Source organism: Carcharodon carcharias, chromosome 14 (genome assembly GCF_017639515.1).
Source record: "Carcharodon carcharias isolate sCarCar2 chromosome 14, sCarCar2.pri, whole genome shotgun sequence".
NCBI classification, from domain to species: Eukaryota; Metazoa; Chordata; class Chondrichthyes; order Lamniformes; family Lamnidae; genus Carcharodon; species Carcharodon carcharias.
The window spans coordinates 78,288,823-78,316,813 of NC_054480.1; positions in this window are offsets into that span (position 1 = coordinate 78,288,823).

Genomic DNA, 27,991 nt, shown 5'->3' on the forward strand with positions numbered 1-27,991 from the left:
CTCAGTGTATGGGTGTTGGTGGTTTCTCATTGTGTGGATGTTGGATGTTTTTCAGTGTGGGTGTTGGGTGTCTCTCAGTGTGTGGGTGTCAGGTGTTTCTCAGTGCGTGGGGATGTTGATGTTTTCTCATTTTGTGGTGGTTTCGGGTGTTTCTCAGTCTGTGGGTGTTGGATGTTGGGTGTTTCTCAGCGTATGGGTGTCAGTTTTTTCTCAGTATATGTGGGTGATTGGCGTTCTCAGTGTTTGTGGGTTTTGGGTGTTTCTCAGTGTGTGGGTGTCAGGTGTTTCTCCGTGTGTAAGTGTTGGGTGTTTCTCTGTTTGTGGTTGTCGGCTGTTTCTCAGTGTGTGGGTTTCAGGTGTTTCTCAGTATCTGAGTGTTGGGTAATTTTCAGTGTATGGTGTCAGTGCATGTGGGTGTTGAGTGTTGGGAGTTTAACAATGTCTGTTGGTATTGGGTGTTCTCAGTGTTTGTGGGTGTTGTGTGTTTCTCGATGTGTGTGGTTGTTGGGTTTTTCTCAGTGTATGGGTGTCATTTTTTTCACAGTGCGTGTGAGTGCTTGGTGGCCTCAGTGATTATGGGTGTTGGGTGTTTCTCAATGTGTGTGGGTATTGGCTGTTTCTCAATGTGTGGGTTTTGGGTGTTTCTCAGTGTGTGTGGGTGACAGATGTTTCTCAGTGTGTGAGTGCCAGGTGTTTCTCAGTGTGTGTGAGTGTTGGGTGTTCTCAGTGTGTGTGGGTGTTGGGAGTTTCTCAGTGTGTGTGTGTTGGGCATTTCTCTGTGTGCAGTTGTTGTAAATTTCTGTGTGTGTTGGTGTTGGGTGTTTCGCAATGTGTGGATGTTGGGTATTTCTCAGTGTGTGAGTGTCGGGTGTTTCTTAGTGTGTGGTTGTCAGTGTATCTCAGTGTGTGGGTGTTGGTTGTTTCTCAGTGTGTGTGGGTGTCAGGTGTTTCTCAGTGTGTGTGAGTGTTGGCTATTTCTCAATGTGTGGGTGTTGGTGGTTTCTCATTGTGTGGATGTTGGATGTTTCTCAGTGTGGGTGTTGTGTGTCTCTCAGTGTGTGGGTGTCAGGTGTTTCTCAGTGCGTGTGTATGTTGACTTTTTCTCATTTTGTGTTGGTTTTGGGTGTTTCTCAGTATGTGGGTGTTGGATGTTGGGTGTTCTCAGTGTATGGGTGTCAGTTTTTTCTCAGTGTATGTGGGTGTTTGGCGTTCTCAGTGTTTGTGGGTTTTGGGTGTTTCTCAGTGTGTGGGTGTCAGGTGTTTCTCAGCATGTGGGTGTTGGGTATTTCTCAGTGTGTGGGTGTCTCGTGTTTCTCAATGTGTGTGAGTATTGGTTGTTTCACAGTGTGTGGGTTTCATGTGTTTCTCAGTGTGTGTGGGTGTCGTGTTTTTCTCATTTTGTGTAGGTTTTGGGTGTTTCTCAGTATGTGGGGTGGGTGTTGGGTGTTTCCCAGTGTATGGGTGTCAGTTTTCTCTCACTGTATGTGGATGTCAGGTGTTTCTAAGTGCGTAGGTTTCAGGTGTTTCTCAATGTTTGTGGGTGACAGGTGTTTCCCAGTGTGAGTGTTGGGTGTTCTCAGTGTTTCTCTCTGTGTGTGGGTGTCTGGTGTTTCTCCATGTGTGGGTACCGGTTGTGTCTCAGTGTGTGTGGGTTTCGGATGTTTCTCAGTGTGTGAGTGTTGGGTGTTCTCAGTGTGGGTGGGTATCGGGTGTCCCTCAGTGTGAGAATTTCGATTGTTTCTCTGTGTGGTTGTTGGGTGTTTCTCATTGTGTGTGAGTGTTTGACGTTGCCAGTGTGTCTGGGTGTCAGGCGTTTCTCCGTTTATGGGTGTTGGGTGTTTCACAGTTTGTGTCTGTGTTGGGTGTTTCTCAGCGTGTGTTTTTCGGCTGTTTCTCAGCATTTGTGGGTGTCGGGTGTTTCTCAGTATTTGGGTGTTGGGTGTTCTCAGTGTGTGTGAGTGTTGGTAGTTCTCAGTGTTTGTGGGTGTGGGTGTTCTCAGTGTTTGTGGGTGTCTGGTATTTCTCTATGTGTTGGTTTCGGATGTTTCTCAGTGTGTGTGTGTTGGGTTTTTCTGTGTGTGTGTTGTTGTATGTGTCTCTGTGTGTTGGTGGTGAGTGTTTTGCAATGTGTGTGGGTGTTGGGTCATTCTCAGTGTCTGAGTTTTGGGTGTTTCTCAGTGTGTCTGCGTCGGGTGTTTGTCCGTGTGTGTGGTTGCCGGGTGTTTGTCCATGTGTGGATGTTGGCTGTTTCTCAGTGTGTGGATGTTGGCTGTTTCTCAGTGTGTGGATGTTGGGTGTTTCTCAGTGTATGTGGGTGTCGTGTGTTTCTCAGTGTGAGTGTGTTGGGTGTTTCTCAGTGTGTGGGTGTCAGGTGTTTCTCAGTGTGTGAGTGTCAGGTGTTTCTCAGTGTATGGGTTTTGGGGGTTTCTCTGTGTGTGGATAATGGGTGTTTCTCATTGTGTGTGAGTGTTTGGTGTTGCCAGTGTGTCTGGGTGTCAGGTGTTTCTTTGTTTATGGGTGTGCGGTGTTCCTCAGTGTGTGAGTGTCGCTTGTTTCTCTGTGTAGTTGTCAGGTGTTTCTCAGTGTGTGGATGTTGGCTGTTTCTCAGTGTGTGGATGTTGGGTGTTTCTCAGTGTATGTGGGTGTCATGTGTTTCTCAGTGTGAGTGTGTTGGGTGTTTCTCAGTGTGTGGGTGTCAGGTGTTTCTCAGTGTGTGAGTGTCAGGTGTTTCTCAGTGTATGGGTTTTGGGGGTTTCTCTGTGTGTGGATAATGGGTGTTTCTCATTGTGTGTGAGTGTTTGGTGTTGCCAGTGTGTCTGGGTGTCAGGTGTTTCTTTGTTTATGGGTGTGCGGTGTTCCTCAGTGTGTGAGTGTCGCTTGTTTCTCTGTGTAGTTGTCAGGTGTTTCTCAGTGTGTGGGTGTTGGTTGTTTCTCAGTGTGTGGGTGTTGGGTGTCTCTCAGTATGTGTGGGTGTCGGGTGTTTCTCAGTGTGTGGGTGTCAGATATTTCTCAGTGTGTGGGTGTTGGGTGTCTCTATGTGTGTGTGGGTGCCAGATGTTTCTCAGTGTGTGTGTGTTGGGTGTTTCTCGGTGTATGAGTGTCGGTTGTTTCTCAGTGTGTGTCGGTGTCATTAGTTTCTCAGTGTGTGAGTGTCGGTTGATTCTGTGTGTGGTTCTCAGGTTTTTGTCAGGGTGTGTGGGTGTCTGGTGTTTCTCAGTGTGTGTGAGTGATTGCTGTTCTCAGGTAGTGTCAGCGACGGGTGTTTCTCAGTGTGAGGGAGTCATGTGTTTTTCAGCATGTGTGCGTGTTGGTTGTTTCTCAGTGTGTGGGTGTTGGGTGTCTCTCAGTATGTGTGGGTATCGGGTGTTTCTCAGTGTGTGGGTGTCAGATATTTCTCAGTGTGTGGGTGTTGGGTGTCTCTATGTGTGTGTGGGTGCCAGGTGTTTCTCAGTGTGAGTGTGTTGGGTGTTTCTCGGTGTATGAGTGTCGGTTGTTTCTCAGTGTGTGAGTGTCGGTTGATTCTGTGTGTGGTTCTCAGGTTTTTGTCAGTGTGTGTGAGTGATTGCTGTTCTCAGGTAGTGTCAGTGACGGGTGTTTCTCAGTGTGAGGGAGTCATGTGTTTTTCAGCATGTGTGGGTGTTGGTTGTTTCTCAGTGTGTGGGTGTTGGGTGTCTCTCAGTATGTGTGGGTATCGGGTGTTTCTCAGTGTGTGGGTGTCAGATATTTCTCAGTGTGTGGGTGTTGGGTGTCTCTATGTGTGTGTGGGTGCCAGGTGTTTCTCAGTGTGAGTGTGTTGGGTGTTTCTCGGTGTATGAGTGTCATTAGCTTCTCAGTGTGTGAGTGTCGGTTGATTCTGTGTGTGGTTCTCAGGTTTTTGTCAGGGTGTGTGGGTGTCTGGTGTTTCTCAGTGTGTGTGAGTGATTGCTGTTCTCAGGTAGTGTCAGTGACGGGTGTTTCTCAGTGTGACGGAGTCATGTGTTTTTCAGCATGTGTGGGTGTTGGGTGTTTCTCAGTGTGTGTGAGTGTTGGGTGTTCTCAGTTTGTGTCTGTTTCGGGTGTTTCTCAGCATGTGTTTTGAACATGTGTGGGTGTCAGTTGTTTCTTAATCTGTGTGGGTGTCGGGTGTTTCTCAGCATCCGTTGGTGTTTGTTATTACTCAGTGTTTGTGGGTGTCAGTTGTTGCTCAGTTTGTATGGGTGTCGGGTGTTTTTAGTGTGTTTGGGTGTTGGGTGTCTCTCAGTATGTGAGGGTCTCGGGTGTTTCTCAGTGTGTGAGGGTCTCGGGTGTTCTCAGTGTGTGGGGTGTCGGATGTTTTCAGTGTGTGGGTGTCGGGTGTATTCAGTGTGTGGGTGTCGGGTGCTTTCAGAGTGAGGGAGTCGGCTGTTTTCAGTGTGTGGGTGTCGGGTGTTTTAACTGTTTGGGTGTCGGGTGTTTTCAGTGTGAGGGTGTCGGATGTTTTCGGTGTGTGGGAGTCGGGTGTTTTCAGTGTGTGGGTCTCGGGTGTTTTCAGTGTGTGGGTGTCGAGTGTTTCTCAGTGTGAGGGTGTCGGGTATTTTCAGTGCGTGTGTGTTGGGTGTTTCTCAGTGTATGGGTGTTGGGTGTTTTCACTGTGAGGGTGTCGGGTGCTTCTCAGTGTGTGGGTGTTGAGTGTTTTCAGTGTGTAGGTGACGGGTGTTTTCAGTGTGAGGGTGTCGGGTGTTTTCAGTGTGTGGGAGTCGGGTATTTTCAGTGTGTGGGTGTCGAGTGTTTCTTAGTGTGAGGGTGTCGGGTATTTTCAGTTCATGTGTGTTGGGTGTTTCTCAGTGTGAGGAAGTTGGGTGTTTCTCAGTGTGAGGGAGTCGGGTGTTTTCAGTGTGTGGGTGTCGGGTGTTTTCAGTGTGTGGGTGTCGAGTGTTTCTTAGTGTGAGGGTGTCGGGTATTTTCAGTTCGTGTGTGTTGGGTGTTTCTCAGTGTGTGGGTGTTGGGTGTTTTCACTGTGAGGGTGTCGGGTGTTTCTCAGTGTGTGGGTGTCGGGTGTTTTCACTCTGAGGGAGTCGGGTGTTTTCAATATGAGGTAGTCGGGTGTTTTCAGTCTGTGGGTGTCAGGTGTTTCTCAATGTGAGGGAGTCGTGTGTTTTCAGTGTGTGGGTGTCGGGTGTTTTCAGTGAGAGGGAGTCGGGAGTTTTCAGTGTGTGCGTGTCGGTTGTTTTCATTGACTGAGTTTCTAGTTTTTTATTGAGTTGGTGTTGGGTGCTTTCAGTGTGAGGGAGTTGGGTGTTTTCAGTGTGTGGGTGTCGGGTGTTTTCAGTGTGTGGGAGTCGGGTGTTTTCAGTGTGTGGGTGTCGGGTGTTTTCAGTGTGTGAGTCGGGTGTTTCTCAGTGTGAGGGAGTCGGGTGTTTTCAGTGTGAGTTTGTCGGGTGTTTTCAGTGTGAGGGAGTCGGGTGTTTTCAGTGTGTGGGTGTCAGGTGTTTTCATTTTGAGTGTGTCGGGTGTTTTTAGTGTGAGGAAGTCGGGTGTTTCTCAGTGTGAGGGAGTTGGGTGTTTTCAGTGTGTGGTTGTCGGGTGTTTTCAGTGTGTGGGTGTCGGGTGTTTCTCAGTGTGAGGATGTCGGGTATTTACAGTGCGTGTGTGTTGGGTGTTTCTCAGTGTGTGGGTGTTGGGTGTTTACACTGTGAGGGTGTCGTGTGTTTCTCAGTGTGTGGGTGTTGAGTGTTTTCAGTGTTTAGGTGACGGGTGTTTTCAGTGTGAGGGTGTCGGGTGTTTTCAGTGTGTGTGTCGGGTGTTTTCAGTGTGTGTGTCGGGTGTTTTCAGTGTGAGGAAGTCGGGGGTTTCTCATTGTGAGGGAGTCGGGTGTTTTCAGTTTGTGGTTGTCGGGTGTTTTCAGTGTGTGGGTGTCGGGTGTTTTCAGTGTGAGTGTGTCGGGTGTTTTCAGTGTTTGGGTGTCGGGTGTTTTCAGTCTGAGTGTGTCGGGTATTTTCAGTATGAGGGAGTCGTGTGTTTTCAGTGTTTGGGTGTCGGGTGTTTTCATTGTGAGGGAGTTAGGTGTTTTCAGTATGAGGGAGTCGGGTGTTTTCAGTGTGTGGGAGTCGGGTGTTTTCAGTATGAGGGAGTCGGGTGTTTTCAGTGTGTGGGTGTCGGGTGTTTCTCAATGTGAGGGAGTCGGGTGTTTTCAGTGTGAGGGAGTCGGGTGTTTATAGTGTGAGGGAGTCGGGTGTTTTCAGTGTGTGGTTGTCGGGTGTTTCTCAATGTGAGGGAGTCGTTTGTTGTCAGTGTGTGGGCGTCGGGTGTTTTCATTTAAGCGAGTCGGGTGTTTTCAGTATGAGGGAGTCGGGTGCTTTCAGTGTGTTTGTGTCGGGTATTTCTCAGTGTGAGGGAGTCGGGTGTTTTCTTTGTGTGGGTTTCGGGTGTTTCTCAGTGGATGGGTGTCAGTTGTTTTCATTACGTGGGTGTCGGGTGTTTTATTGAGTTGATTTTGGGTGCTTTCAGTGTGAAGGAGTTGGGTGTTTTCAGTGTGTGGGTGTCGAGTGTTTCCAATGTGAGGGTGTCGGGTGTTTTCAGTGTGAGGAAGTTGGGTGTTTCTCAGTGTGAGGGAGTCGGGTGTTTTCAGTGTGTGGGTGTCGGGTGTTTTCAGTGTGTGGGTGTCGAGTGTTTCTCAGTGTGAGGGTGTCGGGTATTTTCAGTGCATGTGTGTTGGGTGTGTCTCAGTGTGTGAGTGTTGGGTTTTTTCTCTGTGAGGGTTTCGGGTGTTTTTCAGTGTGTGGGTGTTGAGTGTTTTCAGTGTGTAGGTGACGGGTGACTTGAGTGTGAGGGTGTCGGGTATTTTCAGTGTGTGGGTGTCTGGTGCTTTCAGTGTGAGGGAGTCGGGTGTATTCAGTATGAGGGAGTCAGGTGTTTTTAGTGTGTGGGTGTCGGGTGTTTTCACTGTGAGGGAGTCGGGTGTTTTCACTGTGAGGGAGTCGGGTGTTTTCAGTGTGAGGGAGTCGGGTGTTTTCAGTGTTTGGGTGTCGGGTGTTTTCAGTGTGAGGGTGTGGGGTGTTTTCAGTGTTTGGATGTCGGGTGTTTTCAGTGTGATTGTGTCGGGGATTTTCAGTGTGTGTCTGTTGGGTGTTATCAGTGTGTAGGTGAGGGGTGTTTTCAGTGTGTGGGTGTCGGATGCTTTCAGTGTGAGGGAGTCGTGTGTTTTCAGTATGAGGGAGTCGGGTGTTTTCAGTGTGTGGTTGTCGGATGCTTTCAGTGTGAGGGAGTCGTGTGTTTTCAGTGTGTGGTTGTCGGATGCTTTCAGTGTGAGGGAGTCGGGTGTTTTCAGTGTGTGGGTGTCGGATGCTTTCAGTGTGAGGGAGTCGTGTGTTTTCAGTATGAGGGAGTCGGGTGTTTTCAGTGTGTGGTTGTCGGGTGTTTCTCAATGTGAGGGAGTCGTTTGTTGTCAGTGTGTGGGCGTCGGGTGTTTTCAGTGTGAGGAAGTCGGGTGTTTTCAGTTTGTGGGTGTCTGGTGTTTTCAGTGAGAGGGAGTCGGGTGTTTTCAGTGTGTGGGTTTCGGGTGTTTTCATTGCGTGAGTGTCGGGTGTTTTATTGAGTTGGTGTCGGGTGTTTTCAGTGTGAGGGAGTTGGGTGTTTTCAGTGTTTGGGTGTCGGGTGTTTCTCAGTGTGAGGGAGTCGGTTGTTTTCAGTGTGTGGGTGTCGGGTATTTTCAGTATGTGGATGTCGAGTGTTTCTCAGTGTGAGGGAGACGGGTGTTTTCAGTGTGTGGGTGTCGGGTGTTTTCAGTGTGAGGGTGTCAGGTGTTTTCAGTGTGAGTGTGTCGGGTGTTTTCAGTGTTTGGGTGTCGGGTGTTTTCAGTGATTGGGTGTCGGGTGTTTTCAGTGATTGGGTGTCGGGTGTTTTCAGTCTGAGTGTGTCGGGTATTTTCAGTATGAGGGAGTCGTGTGTTTTCAGTGTTTGGGTGTCGGGTGTTTTCATTGTGAGGGAGTTAGGTGTTTTCAGTATGAGGGAGTCGGGTGTTTTCAGTGTGTGGGAGTCGGGTGTTTTCAGTATGAGGGAGTCGGGTGTTTTCAGTGTGTGGGTGTCGGGTGTTTTCAGTGTGATTGTGTCGGGGATTTTCAGTGTGTGTCTGTTGGATGTTTTCAGTGTGTAGGTGAGGGGTGTTTTCAGTGTGTGGGTGTCGGATGCTTTCAGTGTGAGGGAGTCGTGTGTTTTCAGTATGAGGGAGTCGGGTGTTTTCAGTGTGTGGTTGTCGGATGCTTTCAGTGTGAGGGAGTCGTGTGTTTTCAGTGTGTGGTTGTCGGATGCTTTCAGTGTGAGGGAGTCGGGTGTTTTCAGTGTGTGGGTGTCGGATGATTTCAGTGTGAGGGAGTCGTGTGTTTTCAGTATGAGGGAGTCGGGTGTTTTCAGTGTGTGGTTGTCGGGTGTTTCTCAATGTGAGGGAGTCGTTTGTTGTCAGTGTGTGGGCGTCGGGTGTTTTCAGTGTGAGGAAGTCGGGTGTTTTCAGTTTGTGGGTGTCTGGTGTTTTCAGTGTGAGGGAGTCGGGTGTTTTCAGTGTGTGGGTTTCGGGTGTTTTCATTGCGTGAGTGTCGGGTGTTTTATTGAGTTGGTGTCGGGTGTTTTCAGTGTGAGGGAGTTGGGTGTTTTCAGTGTTTGGGTGTCGGGTGTTTCTCAGTGTGAGGGAGTCGGTTGTTTTCAGTGTGTGGGTGTCGGGTATTTTCAGTATGTGGATGTCGAGTGTTTCTCAGTGTGAGGGAGACGGGTGTTTTCAGTGTGTGGGTGTCGGGTGTTTTCAGTGTGAGGGTGTCAGGTGTTTTCAGTGTGAGTGTGTCGGGTGTTTTCAGTGTTTGGGTGTCGGGTGTTTTCAGTGTTTGGGTGTCGGGTGTTTTCAGTGATTGGGTGTCGGGTGTTTTCAGTCTGAGTGTGTCGGGTATTTTCAGTATGAGGGAGTCGTGTGTTTTCAGTGTGTGGGTGTCGGGTGTTTTCATTGTGAGGTAGTCGGGTGTTTTCAGTATGAGGGAGTCGGGTGTTTTCAGTGTGTGGGAGTCGGGTGTTTTCAGTATGAGGGAGTCGGGTGTTTTCAGTGTGTGGGTGTCGGGTGTTTCTCAATGTGACGGAGTCGGGTGTTTATAGTGTGAGGGAGTTGGGTGTTTTCAGTGTGTGGGTGTCGGGTGTTTCACAGTGTGAGGGAGTCGGGTGTTTTCAGTGTCTGGGTGTTTGGTGTTATCAGTGTGAGGGAGTCGGTTGTTTTCAGTGTGAGGAAGTTGGGTGTTTCTCAATGTGAGGAAGTTGGGCGTTTCTCAGTGTGAGGGAGTCGGGTGTTTTCACTGTGTGGGTGTCGGGTGTTTTCAGTGTGTGGGTGTCGGGTGATTTCAGTGTGTGGGTGTCGGGTTTTTTTCAGTTTGAGGAAGTTGGGTGTTTCTCAGTCTGAGGGAGTCGGGTGTTTTCAGTGTGTGGGTGTCGGGTGTTTCTCAGTGTGAGGGTGTCGGGTATTTTCAGTGCATGTGTGTTGGGTGTGTCTCAGTGTGTGAGTGTTGGGTTTTTTCTCTGTGAGGGTTTCGGGTGTTTCTCAGTGTGTGGGTGTTGAGTGTTTTCAGTGTGTAGGTGACGGGTGATTTGAGTGTGAGTATGTCGCGTATTTTCAGTGTGCGGGTGTCTGGTGCTTTCAGTGTGAGGGAGTCGGGTGTTTTCAGTGTGAGGGAGTCGGGTGTTTTCAGTGTGAGGGTGTCGGGTGTTTTTAGTGTGTGGGTGTCGGGTGTTTTCACTGTGAGGGAGTCGGGTGTTTTCAGTGTTTGGGTGTCGGGTGTTTTCAGTGTGAGGGTGTGGGGTGTTTTCAGTGTTTGGATGTCGGGTGTTTTCAGTGTGAGTGTGTCGGGGATTTTCAGTGTGTGTCTGTTGGGTGTTTTCAGTGTGTAGGTGAGGGGTGTTTTCAGTGTGTGGGTGTCGGATGCTTTCAGTGTGAGGGAGTCGTGTGTTTTCAGTATGAGGGAGTCGGGTGTTTTCAGTGTGTGGTTGTCGGGTGTTTCTCAATGTGAGGGAGTCGTTTGTTGTCAGTGTGTGGGCGTCGGGTGTTTTCAGTGTGAGGGAGTCCGGTGTTTTCAGTGTGTGGGTATTGGGTGTTTTCATTGCGTGAGGGTCGGGTGTTTTATTGAGTTGGTGTCGGGTGTTTTCAGTGTGTGAGAGTCGGGTGTTTTCAGTATCAGGGAGTCGGGTGTTTTCAGTGTGAGGGAATCGGGTGTTTTCAGTGTGTGGGTGTCGGGTGTCTCTCAGTTGGTGGCTGTCAGGTGTTTTCATTGTGTGGGTGTCGGGTGTTTTATTGAGTTGGTTTTGGGTGCTTTCAGTGTGAAGGAGTTGTGTGTTTTCAGTGTGTGTGTGTCGGGTGTTTCCAGTGTGAGCGAGTCAGGTGTTCTCAGTGTGAGGAAGTTGAGTGTTTCTCAGTGTGAGGGAATCGGGTGTTTCAGTATGTGGGTGTCGAGTGTTTTCAGTGTGTGGGTGTCTGGTGTTTTCAGTGTGTGGGTTTCGGGTGTTTTCAGTGTGAGGGAGTTGGGTGTTTTCAGTGTGAGGGAGTCGGGTGTTTGCAGGGTGTGGGTGTCGGGTGTTTTCAGTGTAAGGGAGTCTTTTGTTTTCATTGTAAGGAAGTCGGGTGTTTTCAGTGTGTGGGTGTCGGGGGTTTTCAGTGTGTGGTTGCCGGGTGTTTTCAGTTGGTGGGTTTCGGTTGTTTCTCAGCGGGTGGTTGTCGGGTGTTTTCAGCGTCAGTTGGTGTCGGTTATTACACAGTGTTTGTGGTTGTCAGTTGTTGCTCAGTGTGTTTAGGTGTCGGGTGTTTTCAGTGTGTTTGGTCTCGGGTGTTTCTCAGTGTGAGGGAGTTAACTGTTTTCAGTGTTTGTGTCTCGGGTTTTCTCGGTGTTTGGGTGTCAGATGTTTTCAATGTGAGGGTGTCGGGTGTTTTCACTGTGAGGGAGTCGGGTGTTTCTCAATGTGTGGGTGTTGGGTGTGTTCAGGGTGAGGCATTCGGGTGATTTCAGTGTGAGGGAGTTGGGCGTTTTCAGTTTATGAGTGTCGGGTGGCTTCAGTGTGATGGTGTCGGGTGTTTTCAGTGTGAGGATGTCGGGTGTTTTCAGTGTGAGGATGTCAGGTGTTTTCAGTGTGAGGATGTCGGGTGTTTTCATTGTGAGGGATTCACATGTTTTCATTGTGAGGGAGTCGGATGTTTTCAGTGTGAGGGAGTCGGGTGTTTTCTGTGAGTGCGTGTCGGGTTCTTTCAATGTGAGGGAGTCGGGTGTTTTCTGGGTGAGGGAGTCGGCTGTTTTCAGTGTGTGTGCGTCGGGTGTTTTCAGTGTGTGGGTGTTGGGTGTTTTCAGTGTGAGGGTGTCGGCTGTTTTCAGTGTGTGGGTGTCGGGTGTTTTCAGTGTGTGGGTGTCGGGTGTTTTCAGTGTGTGGGTGTCGGGTGTTTTCAGTGTTTGGGTGTCGGGTGTTTTCAGTGTGAGGGTGTGGGGTGTTTTCAGTGTTTGGATGTCGGGTGTTTTCAGTGTGATTGTGTCGGGGATTTTCAGTGTGTGTCTGTTGGGTGTTTTCAGTGTGTAGGTGAGGGGTGTTTTCAGTGTGAGGGAGTCGTGTGTTTTCAGTGTGTGGTTGTCGGATGCTTTCAGTGTGAGGGAGTCGGGTGTTTTCAGTGTGTGGTTGTTGGATGCTTTCAGTGTGAGGGAGTCGTGTGTTTTCAGTGTGTGGTTGTCGGATGCTTTCAGTGTGAGGGAGTCGGGTGTTTTCAGTGTGTGGGTGTCGGATGCTTTCAGTGTGAGGGAGTCGTGTGTTTTCAGTATGAGGGAGTCGGGTGTTTTCAGTGTGTGGTTGTCGGGTGTTTCTCAATGTGAGGGAGTCGTTTGTTGTCAGTGTGTGGGCGTCGGGTGTTTTCATTTAAGCGAGTCGGGTGTTTTCAGTATGAGGGAGTCGGGTGCTTTCAGTGTGTTTGTGTCGGGTATTTCTCAGTGTGAGGGAGTCGGGTGTTTTCTTTGTGTGGGTTTCGGGTGTTTCTCAGTGGATGGGTGTCAGTTGTTTTCATTACGTGGGTGTCGGGTGTTTTATTGAGTTGATTTTGGGTGCTTTCAGTGTGAAGGAGTTGGGTGTTTTCAGTGTGTGGGTGTCGAGTGTTTCCAATGTGAGGGTGTCGGGTGTTTTCAGTGTGAGGAAGTTGGGTGTTTCTCAGTGTGAGGGAGTCGGGTGTTTTCAGTGTGTGGGTGTCGGGTGTTTTCAGTGTGTGGGTGTCGAGTGTTTCTCAGTGTGAGGGTGTCGGGTATTTTCAGTGCATGTGTGTTGGGTGTGTCTCAGTGTGTGAGTGTTGGGTTTTTTCTCTGTGAGGGTTTCGGGTGTTTTTCAGTGTGTGGGTGTTGAGTGTTTTCAGTGTGTAGGTGACGGGTGACTTGAGTGTGAGGGTGTCGGGTATTTTCAGAGTGTGGGTGTCTGGTGCTTTCAGTGTGAGGAAGTCGGGTGTATTCAGTATGAGGGAGTCAGGTGTTTTTAGTGTGTGGGTGTCGGGTATTTTCAGTATGTGGATGTCGAGTGTTTCTCAGTGTGAGGGAGACGGGTGTTTTCAGTGTGTGGGTGTCGGGTGTTTTCAGTGTGAGGGTGTCAGGTGTTTTCAGTGTGAGTGTGTCGGGTGTTTTCAGTGTTTGGGTGTCGGGTGTTTTCAGTGATTGGGTGTCGGGTGTTTTCAGTGATTGGGTGTCGGGTGTTTTCAGTCTGAGTGTGTCGGGTATTTTCAGTATGAGGGAGTCGTGTGTTTTCAGTGTTTGGGTGTCGGGTGTTTTCATTGTGAGGGAGTCAGGTGTTTTCAGTATGAGGGAGTCGGGTGTTTTCAGTGTGTGGGAGTCGGGTGTTTTCAGTATGAGGGAGTCGGGTGTTTTCAGTGTGTGGGTGTCGGGTGTTTCTCAATGTGAGGGAGTCGGGTGTTTTCAGTGTGAGGGTGTCGGGTGTTTTCAGTGTGTGGGTTTCGGGTGTTTTCATTGCGTGAGTGTCGGGTGTTTTATTGAGTTGGTGTCGGGTGTTTTCAGTGTGAGGGAGTTGGGTGTTTTCAGTGTTTGGGTGTCGGGTGTTTCTCAGTGTGAGGGAGTCGGTTGTTTTCAGTGTGTGGGTGTCGGGTATTTTCAGTATGTGGATGTCGAGTGTTTCTCAGTGTGAGGGAGACGGGTGTTTTCAGTGTGTGGGTGTCGGGTGTTTTCAGTGTGAGGGTGTCAGGTGTTTTCAGTGTGAGTGTGTCGGGTGTTTTCAGTGTTTGGGTGTCGGGTGTTTTCAGTGATTGGGTGTCGGGTGTTTTCAGTGATTGGGTGTCGGGTGTTTTCAGTCTGAGTGTGTCGGGTATTTTCAGTATGAGGGAGTCGTGTGTTTTCAGTGTTTGGGTGTCGGGTGTTTTCATTGTGAGGGAGTTAGGTGTTTTCAGTATGAGGGAGTCGGGTGTTTTCAGTGTGTGGGAGTCGGGTGTTTTCAGTATGAGGGAGTCGGGTGTTTTCAGTGTGTGGGTGTCGGGTGTTTTCAGTGTGATTGTGTCGGGGATTTTCAGTGTGTGTCTGTTGGCTGTTTTCAGTGTGTAGGTGAGGGGTGTTTTCAGTGTGTGGGTGTCGGATGCTTTCAGTGTGAGGGAGTCGTGTGTTTTCAGTATGAGGGAGTCGGGTGTTTTCAGTGTGTGGTTGTCGGATGCTTTCAGTGTGAGGGAGTCGTGTGTTTTCAGTGTGTGGTTGTCGGATGCTTTCAGTGTGAGGGAGTCGGGTGTTTTCAGTGTGTGGGTGTCGGATGCTTTCAGTGTGAGGGAGTCGTGTGTTTTCAGTATGAGGGAGTCGGGTGTTTTCAGTGTGTGGTTGTCGGGTGTTTCTCAATGTGAGGGAGTCGTTTGTTGTCAGTGTGTGGGCGTCGGGTGTTTTCAGTGTGAGGAAGTCGGGTGTTTTCAGTTTGTGGGTGTCTGGTGTTTTCAGTGAGAGGGAGTCGGGTGTTTTCAGTGTGTGGGTTTCGGGTGTTTTCATTGCGTGAGTGTCGGGTGTTTTATTGAGTTGGTGTCGGGTGTTTTCAGTGTGAGGGAGTTGGGTGTTTTCAGTGTGTGGGTGTCGGGTGTTTCACAGTGTGAGGGAGTCGGGTGTTTTCAGTGTCTGGGTGTTTGGTGTTATCAGTGTGAGGGAGTCGGTTGTTTTCAGTGTGAGGAAGTTGGGTGTTTCTCAATGTGAGGAAGTTGGGCGTTTCTCAGTGTGAGGGAGTCGGGTGTTTTCACTGTGTGGGTGTCGGGTGTTTTCAGTGTGTGGGTGTCGGGTGATTTCAGTGTGTGGGTGTCGGGTTTTTTTCAGTTTGAGGAAGTTGGGTGTTTCTCAGTCTGAGGGAGTCGGGTGTTTTCAGTGTGTGGGTGTCGGGTGTTTCTCAGTGTGAGGGTGTCGGGTATTTTCAGTGCATGTGTGTTGGGTGTGTCTCAGTGTGTGAGTGTTGGGTTTTTTCTCTGTGAGGGTTTCGGGTGTTTCTCAGTGTGTGGGTGTTGAGTGTTTTCAGTGTGTAGGTGACGGGTGATTTGAGTGTGAGTATGTCGCGTATTTTCAGTGTGCGGGTGTCTGGTGCTTTCAGTGTGAGGGAGTCGGGTGTTTTCAGTGTGAGGGAGTCGGGTGTTTTCAGTGTGAGGGTGTCGGGTGTTTTTAGTGTGTGGGTGTCGGGTGTTTTCACTGTGAGGGAGTCGGGTGTTTTCAGTGTTTGGGTGTCGGGTGTTTTCAGTGTGAGGGTGTGGGGTGTTTTCAGTGTTTGGATGTCGGGTGTTTTCAGTGTGAGTGTGTCGGGGATTTTCAGTGTGTGTCTGTTGGGTGTTTTCAGTGTGTAGGTGAGGGGTGTTTTCAGTGTGTGGGTGTCGGATGCTTTCAGTGTGAGGGAGTCGTGTGTTTTCAGTATGAGGGAGTCGGGTGTTTTCAGTGTGTGGTTGTCGGGTGTTTCTCAATGTGAGGGAGTCGTTTGTTGTCAGTGTGTGGGCGTCGGGTGTTTTCAGTGTGAGGGAGTCCGGTGTTTTCAGTGTGTGGGTATTGGGTGTTTTCATTGCGTGAGGGTCGGGTGTTTTATTGAGTTGGTGTCGGGTGTTTTCAGTGTGTGAGAGTCGGGTGTTTTCAGTATCAGGGAGTCGGGTGTTTTCAGTGTGAGGGAATCGGGTGTTTTCAGTGTGTGGGTGTCGGGTGTCTCTCAGTTGGTGGCTGTCAGGTGTTTTCATTGTGTGGGTGTCGGGTGTTTTATTGAGTTGGTTTTGGGTGCTTTCAGTGTGAAGGAGTTGTGTGTTTTCAGTGTGTGTGTGTCGGGTGTTTCCAGTGTGAGCGAGTCAGGTGTTCTCAGTGTGAGGAAGTTGAGTGTTTCTCAGTGTGAGGGAATCGGGTGTTTCAGTATGTGGGTGTCGAGTGTTTTCAGTGTGTGGGTGTCTGGTGTTTTCAGTGTGTGGGTTTCGGGTGTTTTCAGTGTGAGGGAGTTGGGTGTTTTCAGTGTGAGGGAGTCGGGTGTTTGCAGGGTGTGGGTGTCGGGTGTTTTCAGTGTAAGGGAGTCTTTTGTTTTCATTGTAAGGAAGTCGGGTGTTTTCAGTGTGTGGGTGTCGGGGGTTTTCAGTGTGTGGTTGCCGGGTGTTTTCAGTTGGTGGGTTTCGGTTGTTTCTCAGCGGGTGGTTGTCGGGTGTTTTCAGCGTCAGTTGGTGTCGGTTATTACACAGTGTTTGTGGTTGTCAGTTGTTGCTCAGTGTGTTTAGGTGTCGGGTGTTTTCAGTGTGTTTGGTCTCGGGTGTTTCTCAGTGTGAGGGAGTTAACTGTTTTCAGTGTTTGTGTCTCGGGTTTTCTCGGTGTTTGGGTGTCAGATGTTTTCAATGTGAGGGTGTCGGGTGTTTTCACTGTGAGGGAGTCGGGTGTTTCTCAATGTGTGGGTGTTGGGTGTGTTCAGGGTGAGGCATTCGGGTGATTTCAGTGTGAGGGAGTTGGGCGTTTTCAGTTTATGAGTGTCGGGTGGCTTCAGTGTGATGGTGTCGGGTGTTTTCAGTGTGAGGATGTCGGGTGTTTTCAGTGTGAGGATGTCAGGTGTTTTCAGTGTGAGGATGTCGGGTGTTTTCATTGTGAGGGATTCACATGTTTTCATTGTGAGGGAGTCGGATGTTTTCAGTGTGAGGGAGTCGGGTGTTTTCTGTGAGTGCGTGTCGGGTTCTTTCAATGTGAGGGAGTCGGGTGTTTTCTGGGTGAGGGAGTCGGCTGTTTTCAGTGTGTGTGCGTCGGGTGTTTTCAGTGTGTGGGTGTTGGGTGTTTTCAGTGTGAGGGTGTCGGCTGTTTTCAGTGTGTGGGTGTCGGGTGTTTTCAGTGTGTGGGTGTCGGGTGTTTTCAGTGTGTGGGTGTCGGGTGTTTTCAGTGTTTGGGTGTCGGGTGTTTTCAGTGTGAGGGTGTGGGGTGTTTTCAGTGTTTGGATGTCGGGTGTTTTCAGTGTGATTGTGTCGGGGATTTTCAGTGTGTGTCTGTTGGGTGTTTTCAGTGTGTAGGTGAGGGGTGTTTTCAGTGTGAGGGAGTCGTGTGTTTTCAGTGTGTGGTTGTCGGATGCTTTCAGTGTGAGGGAGTCGGGTGTTTTCAGTGTGTGGTTGTTGGATGCTTTCAGTGTGAGGGAGTCGTGTGTTTTCAGTGTGTGGTTGTCGGATGCTTTCAGTGTGAGGGAGTCGGGTGTTTTCAGTGTGTGGGTGTCGGATGCTTTCAGTGTGAGGGAGTCGTGTGTTTTCAGTATGAGGGAGTCGGGTGTTTTCAGTGTGTGGTTGTCGGGTGTTTCTCAATGTGAGGGAGTCGTTTGTTGTCAGTGTGTGGGCGTCGGGTGTTTTCATTTAAGCGAGTCGGGTGTTTTCAGTATGAGGGAGTCGGGTGCTTTCAGTGTGTTTGTGTCGGGTATTTCTCAGTGTGAGGGAGTCGGGTGTTTTCTTTGTGTGGGTTTCGGGTGTTTCTCAGTGGATGGGTGTCAGTTGTTTTCATTACGTGGGTGTCGGGTGTTTTATTGAGTTGATTTTGGGTGCTTTCAGTGTGAAGGAGTTGGGTGTTTTCAGTGTGTGGGTGTCGAGTGTTTCCAATGTGAGGGTGTCGGGTGTTTTCAGTGTGAGGAAGTTGGGTGTTTCTCAGTGTGAGGGAGTCGGGTGTTTTCAGTGTGTGGGTGTCGGGTGTTTTCAGTGTGTGGGTGTCGAGTGTTTCTCAGTGTGAGGGTGTCGGGTATTTTCAGTGCATGTGTGTTGGGTGTGTCTCAGTGTGTGAGTGTTGGGTTTTTTCTCTGTGAGGGTTTCGGGTGTTTTTCAGTGTGTGGGTGTTGAGTGTTTTCAGTGTGTAGGTGACGGGTGACTTGAGTGTGAGGGTGTCGGGTATTTTCAGAGTGTGGGTGTCTGGTGCTTTCAGTGTGAGGAAGTCGGGTGTATTCAGTATGAGGGAGTCAGGTGTTTTTAGTGTGTGGGTGTCGGGTATTTTCAGTATGTGGATGTCGAGTGTTTCTCAGTGTGAGGGAGACGGGTGTTTTCAGTGTGTGGGTGTCGGGTGTTTTCAGTGTGAGGGTGTCAGGTGTTTTCAGTGTGAGTGTGTCGGGTGTTTTCAGTGTTTGGGTGTCGGGTGTTTTCAGTGATTGGGTGTCGGGTGTTTTCAGTGATTGGGTGTCGGGTGTTTTCAGTCTGAGTGTGTCGGGTATTTTCAGTATGAGGGAGTCGTGTGTTTTCAGTGTTTGGGTGTCGGGTGTTTTCATTGTGAGGGAGTCAGGTGTTTTCAGTATGAGGGAGTCGGGTGTTTTCAGTGTGTGGGAGTCGGGTGTTTTCAGTATGAGGGAGTCGGGTGTTTTCAGTGTGTGGGTGTCGGGTGTTTCTCAATGTGAGGGAGTCGGGTGTTTTCAGTGTGAGGGTGTCGGGTGTTTTCAGTGTGTGGGTTTCGGGTGTTTTCATTGCGTGAGTGTCGGGTGTTTTATTGAGTTGGTGTCGGGTGTTTTCAGTGTGAGGGAGTTGGGTGTTTTCAGTGTTTGGGTGTCGGGTGTTTCTCAGTGTGAGGGAGTCGGTTGTTTTCAGTGTGTGGGTGTCGGGTATTTTCAGTATGTGGATGTCGAGTGTTTCTCAGTGTGAGGGAGACGGGTGTTTTCAGTGTGTGGGTGTCGGGTGTTTTCAGTGTGAGGGTGTCAGGTGTTTTCAGTGTGAGTGTGTCGGGTGTTTTCAGTGTTTGGGTGTCGGGTGTTTTCAGTGATTGGGTGTCGGGTGTTTTCAGTGATTGGGTGTCGGGTGTTTTCAGTCTGAGTGTGTCGGGTATTTTCAGTATGAGGGAGTCGTGTGTTTTCAGTGTTTGGGTGTCGGGTGTTTTCATTGTGAGGGAGTTAGGTGTTTTCAGTATGAGGGAGTCGGGTGTTTTCAGTGTGTGGGAGTCGGGTGTTTTCAGTATGAGGGAGTCGGGTGTTTTCAGTGTGTGGGTGTCGGGTGTTTTCAGTGTGATTGTGTCGGGGATTTTCAGTGTGTGTCTGTTGGCTGTTTTCAGTGTGTAGGTGAGGGGTGTTTTCAGTGTGTGGGTGTCGGATGCTTTCAGTGTGAGGGAGTCGTGTGTTTTCAGTATGAGGGAGTCGGGTGTTTTCAGTGTGTGGTTGTCGGATGCTTTCAGTGTGAGGGAGTCGTGTGTTTTCAGTGTGTGGTTGTCGGATGCTTTCAGTGTGAGGGAGTCGGGTGTTTTCAGTGTGTGGGTGTCGGATGCTTTCAGTGTGAGGGAGTCGTGTGTTTTCAGTATGAGGGAGTCGGGTGTTTTCAGTGTGTGGTTGTCGGGTGTTTCTCAATGTGAGGGAGTCGTTTGTTGTCAGTGTGTGGGCGTCGGGTGTTTTCAGTGTGAGGAAGTCGGGTGTTTTCAGTTTGTGGGTGTCTGGTGTTTTCAGTGAGAGGGAGTCGGGTGTTTTCAGTGTGTGGGTTTCGGGTGTTTTCATTGCGTGAGTGTCGGGTGTTTTATTGAGTTGGTGTCGGGTGTTTTCAGTGTGAGGGAGTTGGGTGTTTTCAGTGTTTGGGTGTCGGGTGTTTCTCAGTGTGAGGGAGTCGGTTGTTTTCAGTGTGTGGGTGTCGGGTATTTTCAGTATGTGGATGTCGAGTGTTTCTCAGTGTGAGGGAGACGGGTGTTTTCAGTGTGTGGGTGTCGGGTGTTTTCAGTGTGAGGGTGTCAGGTGTTTTCAGTGTGAGTGTGTCGGGTGTTTTCAGTGTTTGGGTGTCGGGTGTTTTCAGTGATTGGGTGTCGGGTGTTTTCAGTGATTGGGTGTCGGGTGTTTTCAGTCTGAGTGTGTCGGGTATTTTCAGTATGAGGGAGTCGTGTGTTTTCAGTGTTTGGGTGTCGGGTGTTTTCATTGTGAGGGAGTTAGGTGTTTTCAGTATGAGGGAGTCGGGTGTTTTCAGTGTGTGGGAGTCGGGTGTTTTCAGTATGAGGGAGTCGGGTGTTTTCAGTGTGTGGGTGTCGGGTGTTTTCAGTGTGATTGTGTCGGGGATTTTCAGTGTGTGTCTGTTGGATGTTTTCAGTGTGTAGGTGAGGGGTGTTTTCAGTGTGTGGGTGTCGGATGCTTTCAGTGTGAGGGAGTCGTGTGTTTTCAGTATGAGGGAGTCGGGTGTTTTCAGTGTGTGGTTGTCGGATGCTTTCAGTGTGAGGGAGTCGTGTGTTTTCAGTGTGTGGTTGTCGGATGCTTTCAGTGTGAGGGAGTCGGGTGTTTTCAGTGTGTGGGTGTCGGATGCTTTCAGTGTGAGGGAGTCGTGTGTTTTCAGTATGAGGGAGTCGGGTGTTTTCAGTGTGTGGTTGTCGGGTGTTTCTCAATGTGAGGGAGTCGTTTGTTGTCAGTGTGTGGGCGTCGGGTGTTTTCAGTGTGAGGAAGTCGGGTGTTTTCAGTTTGTGGGTGTCTGGTGTTTTCAGTGAGAGGGAGTCGGGTGTTTTCAGTGTGTGGGTTTCGGGTGTTTTCATTGCGTGAGTGTCGGGTGTTTTATTGAGTTGGTGTCGGGTGTTTTCAGTGTGAGGGAGTTGGGTGTTTTCAGTGTTTGGGTGTCGGGTGTTTCTCAGTGTGAGGGAGTCGGTTGTTTTCAGTGTGTGGGTGTCGGGTATTTTCAGTATGTGGATGTCGAGTGTTTCTCAGTGTGAGGGAGACGGGTGTTTTCAGTGTGTGGGTGTCGGGTGTTTTCAGTGTGAGGGTGTCAGGTGTTTTCAGTGTGAGTGTGTCGGGTGTTTTCAGTGTTTGGGTGTCGGGTGTTTTCAGTGATTGGGTGTCGGGTGTTTTCAGTGATTGGGTGTCGGGTGTTTTCAGTCTGAGTGTGTCGGGTATTTTCAGTATGAGGGAGTCGTGTGTTTTCAGTGTTTGGGTGTCGGGTGTTTTCATTGTGAGGGAGTTAGGTGTTTTCAGTATGAGGGAGTCGCGTGTTTTCAGTGTGTGGGAGTCGGGTGTTTTCAGTATGAGGGAGTCGGGTGTTTTCAGTGTGTGGGTGTCGGGTGTTTTCAGTGTGATTGTGTCAGGGATTTTCAGTGTGTGTCTGTTGGATGTTTTCAGTGTGTAGGTGAGGGGTGTTTTCAGTGTGTGGGTGTCGGATGCTTTCAGTGTGAGGGAGTCGTGTGTTTTCAGTATGAGGGAGTCGGGTGTTTTCAGTGTGTGGTTGTCGGATGCTTTCAGCGTGAGGGAGTCGTGTGTTTTCAGTGTGTGGTTGTCGGATGCTTTCAGTGTGAGGGAGTCGGGTGTTTTCAGTGTGTGGGTGTCGGATGCTTTCAGTGTGAGGGAGTCGTGTGTTTTCAGTATGAGGGAGTCGGGTGTTTTCAGTGTGTGGTTGTCGGGTGTTTCTCAATGTGAGGGAGTCGTTTGTTGTCAGTGTGTGGGCGTCGGGTGTTTTCAGTGTGAGGAAGTCGGGTGTTTTCAGTTTGTGGGTGTCTGGTGTTTTCAGTGTGAGGGAGTCGGGTGTTTTCAGTGTGTGGGTTTCGGGTGTTTTCATTGCGTGAGTGTCGGGTGTTTTATTGAGTTGGTGTCGGGTGTTTTCAGTGTGAGGGAGTTGGGTGTTTTCAGTGTTTGGGTGTCGGGTGTTTCTCAGTGTGAGGGAGTCGGTTGTTTTCAGTGTGTGGGTGTCGGGTATTTTCAGTATGTGGATGTCGAGTGTTTCTCAGTGTGAGGGAGACGGGTGTTTTCAGTGTGTGGGTGTCGGGTGTTTTCAGTGTGAGGGTGTCAGGTGTTTTCAGTGTGAGTGTGTCGGGTGTTTTCAGTGTTTGGGTGTCGGGTGTTTTCAGTGTTTTGGTGTCGGGCGTTTTCAGTGATTGGGTGTCGGGTGTTTTCAGTCTGAGTATGAGGGAGTCGTGTGTTTTCAGTGTGTGGGTGTCGGGTGTTTTCATTGTGAGGTAGTCGGGTGTTTTCAGTATGAGGGAGTCGGGTGTTTTCAGTGTGTGGGAGTCGGGTGTTTTCAGTATGAGGGAGTCGGGTGTTTTCAGTGTGTGGGTGTCGGGTGTTTCTCAATGTGACGGAGTCGGGTGTTTATAGTGTGAGGGAGTTGGGTGTTTTCAGTGTGTGGGTGTCGGGTGTTTCACAGTGTGAGGGAGTTGGGTGTTTTCAGTGTCTGGGTGTTTGGTGTTATCAGTGTGAGGGAGTCGGTTGTTTTCAGTGTGAGGAAGTTGGGTGTTTCTCAATGTGAGGAAGTTGGGCGTTTCTCAGTGTGAGGGAGTCGGGTGTTTTCACTGTGTGGGTGTCGGGTGTTTTCAGTGTGTGGGTGTCGGGTGATTTCAGTGTGTGGGTGTCGGGTTTTTTTCAGTTTGAGGAAGTTGGGTGTTTCTCAGTCTGAGGGAGTCGGGTGTTTTCAGTGTGTGGGTGTCGGGTGTTTCTCAGTGTGAGGGTGTCGGGTATTTTCAGTGCATGTGTGTTGGGTGTGTCTCAGTGTGTGAGTGTTGGGTTTTTTCTCTGTGAGGGTTTCGGGTGTTTCTCAATGTGTGGGTGTTGAGTGTTTTCAGTGTGTAGGTGACGGGTGATTTGAGTGTGAGTATGTCGCGTATTTTCAGTGTGCGGGTGTCTGGGTGTGTGGGTGTTGGGTGTTTTCAGTGTGAGGGTGTCGGGTGTTTTCAGTGTGTGGGTGTCGGGTGTTTTCAGTGTTTGGATGTCGGGTGTTTTCAGTGTGATTGTGTCGGGGATTTTCAGTGTGTGTCTGTTGGGTGTTTTCAGTGTGTAGGTGAGGGGTGTTTTCAGTGTGAGGGAGTCGTGTGTTTTCAGTGTGTGGTTGTCGGATGCTTTCAGTGTGAGGGAGTCGGGTGTTTTCAGTGTGTGGTTGTTGGATGCTTTCAGTGTGAGGGAGTCGTGTGTTTTCAGTGTGTGGTTGTCGGATGCTTTCAGTGTGAGGGAGTCGGGTGTTTTCAGTGTGTGGGTGTCGGATGCTTTCAGTGTGAGGGAGTCGGGTGTTTTCAGTGTGTGGTTGTCGGGTGTTTCTCAATGTGAGGGAGTCGTTTGTTGTCAGTGTGTGGGCGTCGGGTGTTTTCAGTGTGAGGAAGTCGGGTGTTTTCAGTTTGTGGGTGTCTGGTGTTTTCAGTGAGAGGGAGTCGGGTGTTTTCAGTGTGTGGGTTTCGGGTGTTTTCAGTGTGAGGGAGTTGGGTGTTTTCAGTGTGAAGGAGTCGGGTGTTTGCAGGGTGTGGGTGTCGGGTGTTTTCAGTGTAAGGGAGTCTTTTGTTTTCATTGTAAGGAAGTCGGGTGTTTTCAGTGTGTGGGTGTCGGGGGTTTTCAGTGTGTGGTTGCCGGGTGTTTTCAGTTGGTGGGTTTCGGTTGTTTCTCAGCGGGTGGTTGTCGGGTGTTTTCAGCGTCAGTTGGTGTCGGTTATTACACAGTGTTTGTGGTTGTCAGTTGTTGCTCAGTGTGTTTAGGTGTCGGGTGTTTTCAGTGTGTTTGTTCTCGGGTGTTTCTCAGTGTGTGTGTGTGTCGGGTGTTTGCAGTGTGTCGGGGTTGGGTGTTTTCATTGTGAGTGAGTCGGGTGTTTTCAGGGTGTGGGTGTCGGGTGTTTTCAGTATGTGGTTGTCGGGTGTTTTCAGTGTGAGGGAGACAGGTATTTTCAGTGTGAGGGAGTCGGCTGTTTTCAGTGTGTGGTTGTTGGGTGTTTTCAGTGTGTGGGATTCGGGTTTTTTCAGTGTGTGGGTGTCGGGTTCTTTCGGTGTGAGGGAGTCGGTTGTTTTCAGTGTGAGGGAGTCGCGTGTTTTCATTGTGAGGGAGTTGGTTGTTTTCAGTGTGAGGGAGTCGGGTGTTTTCAGTGTTTGGGTGTTGGGTGTTTTCAGTGTGTGGGAGTCGGATGTTTTCACTGTGTGAGTGTTGGGTTCTTTCAGTGTGAGGGAGTCGGTTGTTTTCAGGGTGTGGGTTTCGGGTTCTTTCAGTGTGAGGGTGTCGGGTGTTTTCAGTGTGTGTGTGTTGGGTGTTTTCAGTTTGTGTGCCGGGTGTTTTGAGTGTGTGGGAGTCGGGTGTTTTCAGTATGTGAGTGTCATGTATTTTCAGTGTGTGTGGTTGTCGGGTGCTTTCATTGTGAGGGAGTTGGGTGTTTTCAGTGTGTGGGTGTCGGGTGTTTCTCAGTGGGTGGATTTCGGGGGTTTCTCAGTGAATCGGTGTCCGGTGTTTTCAGCGTCCGTTGATGTCGGTTATTACTCAGTGTTTGTGGATTTCAGTTGTTGCTCAGTGTGTATGGTTATCGGGTGTTTTCAGTGTGTTTGTTCTCGGGTGTTTCTCAGTGTGTGTGTGTGTCGGGTGTTTGCAGTGTGTGGGGGTTGGGTGTTATCAGTGTGAAGGAGTCGGGTGTTTTCAGTGTGAGGGAGACAGGTGTTTTAAGTGTGAGGTAGTCGGGTGTTTTCAGGGTGTGCGTGTCCGGTGTATTCAGTGTTTGGGTGTTGGGTGTATTCAGTGTGTGGGGTTTGGGTGTATTCAGTGTGTGGGATTCGGGTGTTTTCAGTGAGTGGGTGTCGGGTTCTTACAGTGTGAGGGAGTCGGGTGTGTTCAGTGTGAGGGAGTCGGGTGTTTTCAGTGTGTGCGTGTCAGTTATTTTCAGTGTGTGGGTTTCGGGTGTTTTCAGTGTGTGGATTTTGGGTGTTTTCAATATGTGGGAGTCGGATGTTTTCAGTGTGTGGATTTCGGGTTCTTTCAGTGTGAGGGAGTTGGGTGTTTTCAGTGTGTGGGTGTCGGGTGTTTTCAGTGTGTCGGTGTCGGGTGTTTTCAGTGTGTGGGTTTCGGGTGTTTTCAGGGTGTAGGTGTAGGATGTTTTCAAGGTGTGGGTGTCGAGTTCTTTTTGTGTGAGGGAGTCGGGTGTTTTCAGTGTGTGGGTGTTGGGTGTTTTCAGTGTGAGTGTGTCAGGTGTTTTCAGTTTGACTGAGTGAGGTGTTTTCAGTGTGTGGGTGTCAGGTTCTTTCAGTGTGAGGGAGCCGGTTGTTTTCAGGGTGTGGGTTTCGGGTTCTTTCAGTGTGAGGGAGTCGGGTGTTTTCAGTGTGTGGGTGTTGGGTGTTTTCAGAGTGTGGATGTTGGGTGTTTTCAGTGTGAGGGAGTCGGGTGTTTTCAGTGTGAGGGTTCGGGTGTTTTCAGGGTGTAGGTGTCGTGTGTTTTGTGTGTGGGTGTCGGGTGTGTTCAGTGTGTGGGTATCGCGTTCTTTCAGTGTGAGGGAGTCGGGTGTTTTCATTGTGTTTGGTCTCGGGTTTTTCTCAGTGTATGTGTGTCGGGTGTTTTCAGTGTGTGGGTGTCGGGTGTTTTCAGTGTGTGGGTGTCAGGTGTTTTCAGTGTGTGGGTGTCGGGTGTTTTCAGTGTGAGGTAGTCAGGTGTTTTCAGTGTGAGGTTGTCGGGTGTTTTCAGTGTGTAGGTGTCGGTTGTTTTCAGTGTGAGGGAGTCGGGTTCTTTCAGTGTGAGTGAGTCGGTTGTTTTCAGGGTGTGTGTTTCGGGTTCTTTCAGTGTGAGGGAGTCGGGTGTTTTCAGTGTGTGTGTGTGTTGGGTGTTTTCAGTGTGTGGGTGTTGGTTGTTTTCAGTTTGATGGTGTCGGGTGATTTCAGTGTGTGGGTGTCGGGTGTTTTCAGGGTTAGTTTGTAGGGTGTTTTCAGTGTGAGGGAGTCGGGTGTTTTCAGTGTGAGGTTGTCGGGTGTTTATTGTGTGTAGGTGTCAATTGTTTTCAATGTGTGGGCGTTGGGTGTTTTCTGTGTGTGGGTCTTGGGTGTTTTCAGTGTGAGGGAGTTGGGTGTTTCTCTGTGTGTGGCTGTTGTGTGTTTTCAGAGTGAGGGCGTTGGGTGTTTTCAGTGTGAGGGTGTCATGTTTTTCTCACTGTGTGGGGGTTGGGTGTTTTCAGTGTGTGGGTGTCGGGTGTTTTCAGTGTGTGGGTATCAGGTGCTTACATTGTGAGGGAGTCGGGTTTTTACAGTGTGAGGGAGTCGGGTGTTTCTCAGTGTGTGGGTGTTGGTTGTTTTCAGTGTGAGGGTGTCGGGTGTTTTCAGTGTGTGGGTGTCGGGTGTTTTCAGTGTGTGGGTGTCGGGTGTTTTAAGTGTGAGGGAGTCGGGTGTTTTCAGTGTGTGGGTGTCGGGAGTTTTCAGTGTGTGGGTGTTGGGTGTTTTAAGTGTGAGGTAGTCGGGTGTTTTCAGTGTTTGGGTGTCAGGTGTTTTCAGTGAGTGGGTGTCGGGTGTTTTCAGTGAGTGGGTGTCGGGTGTTTTCAGTGTGAGGGTGTTGGGTGTTTTCAGTGTGAGGCAGTTGGGTGTTTCTCAGTCTGTGTATGTTGGTCGTTTTCAGTGTGAGGGTGTCGGGTGATTTCAGTGTGTGGGTGTCGGGTGTTTTCAGTGTTAGTGCGTCGAGTGTTTTCAGTGTGAGGGAGTCGGGTTTTTTCAGTGTGTGGCTGTTGGTTGTTTTTATTGTGAGGCAGTCGGGTGTTTTCAGTGTGAGGGAGTCGGGTGTTTTCAGTGTGAGCGTGTCTGGTGCTTTCGGTGTGAGGGGGTTGTTTGTTTTCAGAGTGTGTGTGTCGGGTGTTTTCAGTGTGTGTGTGTCGGGTGATTTCAGTGTGTGGGTGTCAGGTGTTTCTCAGTGTGAGGGAGTCGGGTGTTTTCAGTGTGTGGGTGTCGGGTGTTTTCAGTGTGTGTGTGTCGGGTGTTTTCAGTGTGTGTGTGTCGGGTGTTTCTCAGTGTGAGGGTGTCGGGTGTTTCTCAGTGTGAGGGTGTTGGGTGTTTTCAGTGTGAGGGTGTTGGGTGTTTTCAGGGTGTGGGGGTCGGGTGTTTTCAGTGTGAGGGTGTTGGGTGTTTTCAGGGTGTGGGTGTCGGGTGTTTTCAGTGTGTGGGTGTCGGGTGTTTTCAGTGTGTGGGATTCGGGTGTTTTCAGTGTGTAGGTGTCGGGTGTTTTCAGTGTGTGGGACTCGGGTGTTTTCAGTGTGAGGGAGTCGGGTGTTTTCAGTGTGTGGGTGTCGGGTGTTTTCAGTGTGTGGGTGTCGGGTTCTTTCTGTGTGAGGGAGACAGGTGTTTGGAGTGTGTGGGTTTCCGGTGTTTTCAGTGTGTTTTTGTTGGGTCCTTTCAGTGTGACTGGGTCAGATGTTTTCAGGGTGTGGGTGTCTTGTTCGTTCAGTGTGAGGAAGTCGGGTGTTTTCATTTTGTGGGTTTTGTGTGTTTTCAGTGTGTGTGTGTCAGGTGTTTTCAGTGTGAGTGAGTCAGGTGTTTTCAGTGTGAGGGTGTCGGGTGTTTTCAGTATGTGGGTGTGGGTTTCTTTCAGTGTGAGGGAGTCGGTTGTTTTCAGGGTGTGGGGTTCGGGTTCTTTCAGTGTGTGTGTGTCGGGTGTTTTCAGTGTGAGGGAGTCGGGTGTTTTCAGTATGTGGGTTTCGTGTGTTTTCAGTGTTTGTGGTTGTCGGGTGCTTTCATTGTGAGGGAGTCGGGTGTTTTCAGTGTGTGGGTGTTGGGTGTTTTCAGAGTGTGGATGTTGGGTGTTTTCAGTGTGAGGGAGTCGGGTGTTTTCAGTGTGAGGGTTCGGGTGTTTTCAGGGTGTAGGTGTCGTGTGTTTTGTGTGTGGGTGTCGGGTGTTCTCAGTGTGTGGGTGTCGGGTGTGTTCAGTGTGTGGGTATCGGGTTCTTTCAGTGTGAGGGAGTCGGGTGTTTTCAGTGTGTTTGGTCTCGGGTTTTTCTCAGTGTGTGGGTGTCGGGTGTTTTCAGTGTGTGGGTGTCGGGTGTTTTCAGTGTGTGGGTGTCGGGTGTTTTCAGTGTGTGGGTGTCGGGTGTTTTCAGTGTGAGGTAGTCAGGTGTTTTCAGTGTGAGGTTGTCGGGTGTTTTCAGTGTGTAGGTGTCGGTTGTTTTCAGTGTGAGGGAGTCGGGTTCTTTCAGTGTGAGTGAGTCGGTTGTTTTCAGGGTGTGTGTTTCGGGTTCTTTCAGTGTGAGGGAGTCGGGTGTTTTCAGTGTGTGTGTGTGTTGGGTGTTTTCAGTGTGTGGGTGTTGGTTGTTTTCAGTTTGATGGTGTCGGGTGATTTCAGTGTGTGGGTGTCGGGTGTTTTCAGGGTTAGTTTGTAGGGTGTTTTCAGGGTTAGTTTGTAGGGTGTTTTCAGTGTGAGGGAGTCGGGTGTTTTCAGTGTGAGGTTGTCGGGTGTTTATTGTGTGTAGGTGTCAATTGTTTTCAATGTGTGGGCGTTGGGTGTTTTCTGTGTGTGGGTCTTGGGTGTTTTCAGTGTGAGGGAGTTGGGTGTTTCTCTGTGTGTGGCTGTTGTGTGTTTTCAGAGTGAGGGCGTTGGGTGTTTTCAGTGTGAGGGTCTCAAGTGTTTTCAGTGTGAGGTTGTCATGTTTTTCTCACTGTGTGGGGGTTGGGTGTTTTCAGTGTGTGGGTGTCGGGTGTTTTCAGTGTGTGGGTGTCGGGTGTTTTCAGTGTGTGGGTGTCGGGTTCTTTCTGTGTGAGGGAGACAGGTGTTTTCAGTGTGTGGGTTTCCGGTGTTTTCAGTGTGTTTTTGTCGGGTCGTTTCAGTGTGACTGGGTCAGATGTTTTCAGGGTGTGGGTGTCTTGTTCGTTCAGTGTGAGGAAGTCGGGTGTTTTCATTTTGTGGGTTTTGTGTGTTTTCAGTGTGTGTGTGTCAGGTGTTTTCA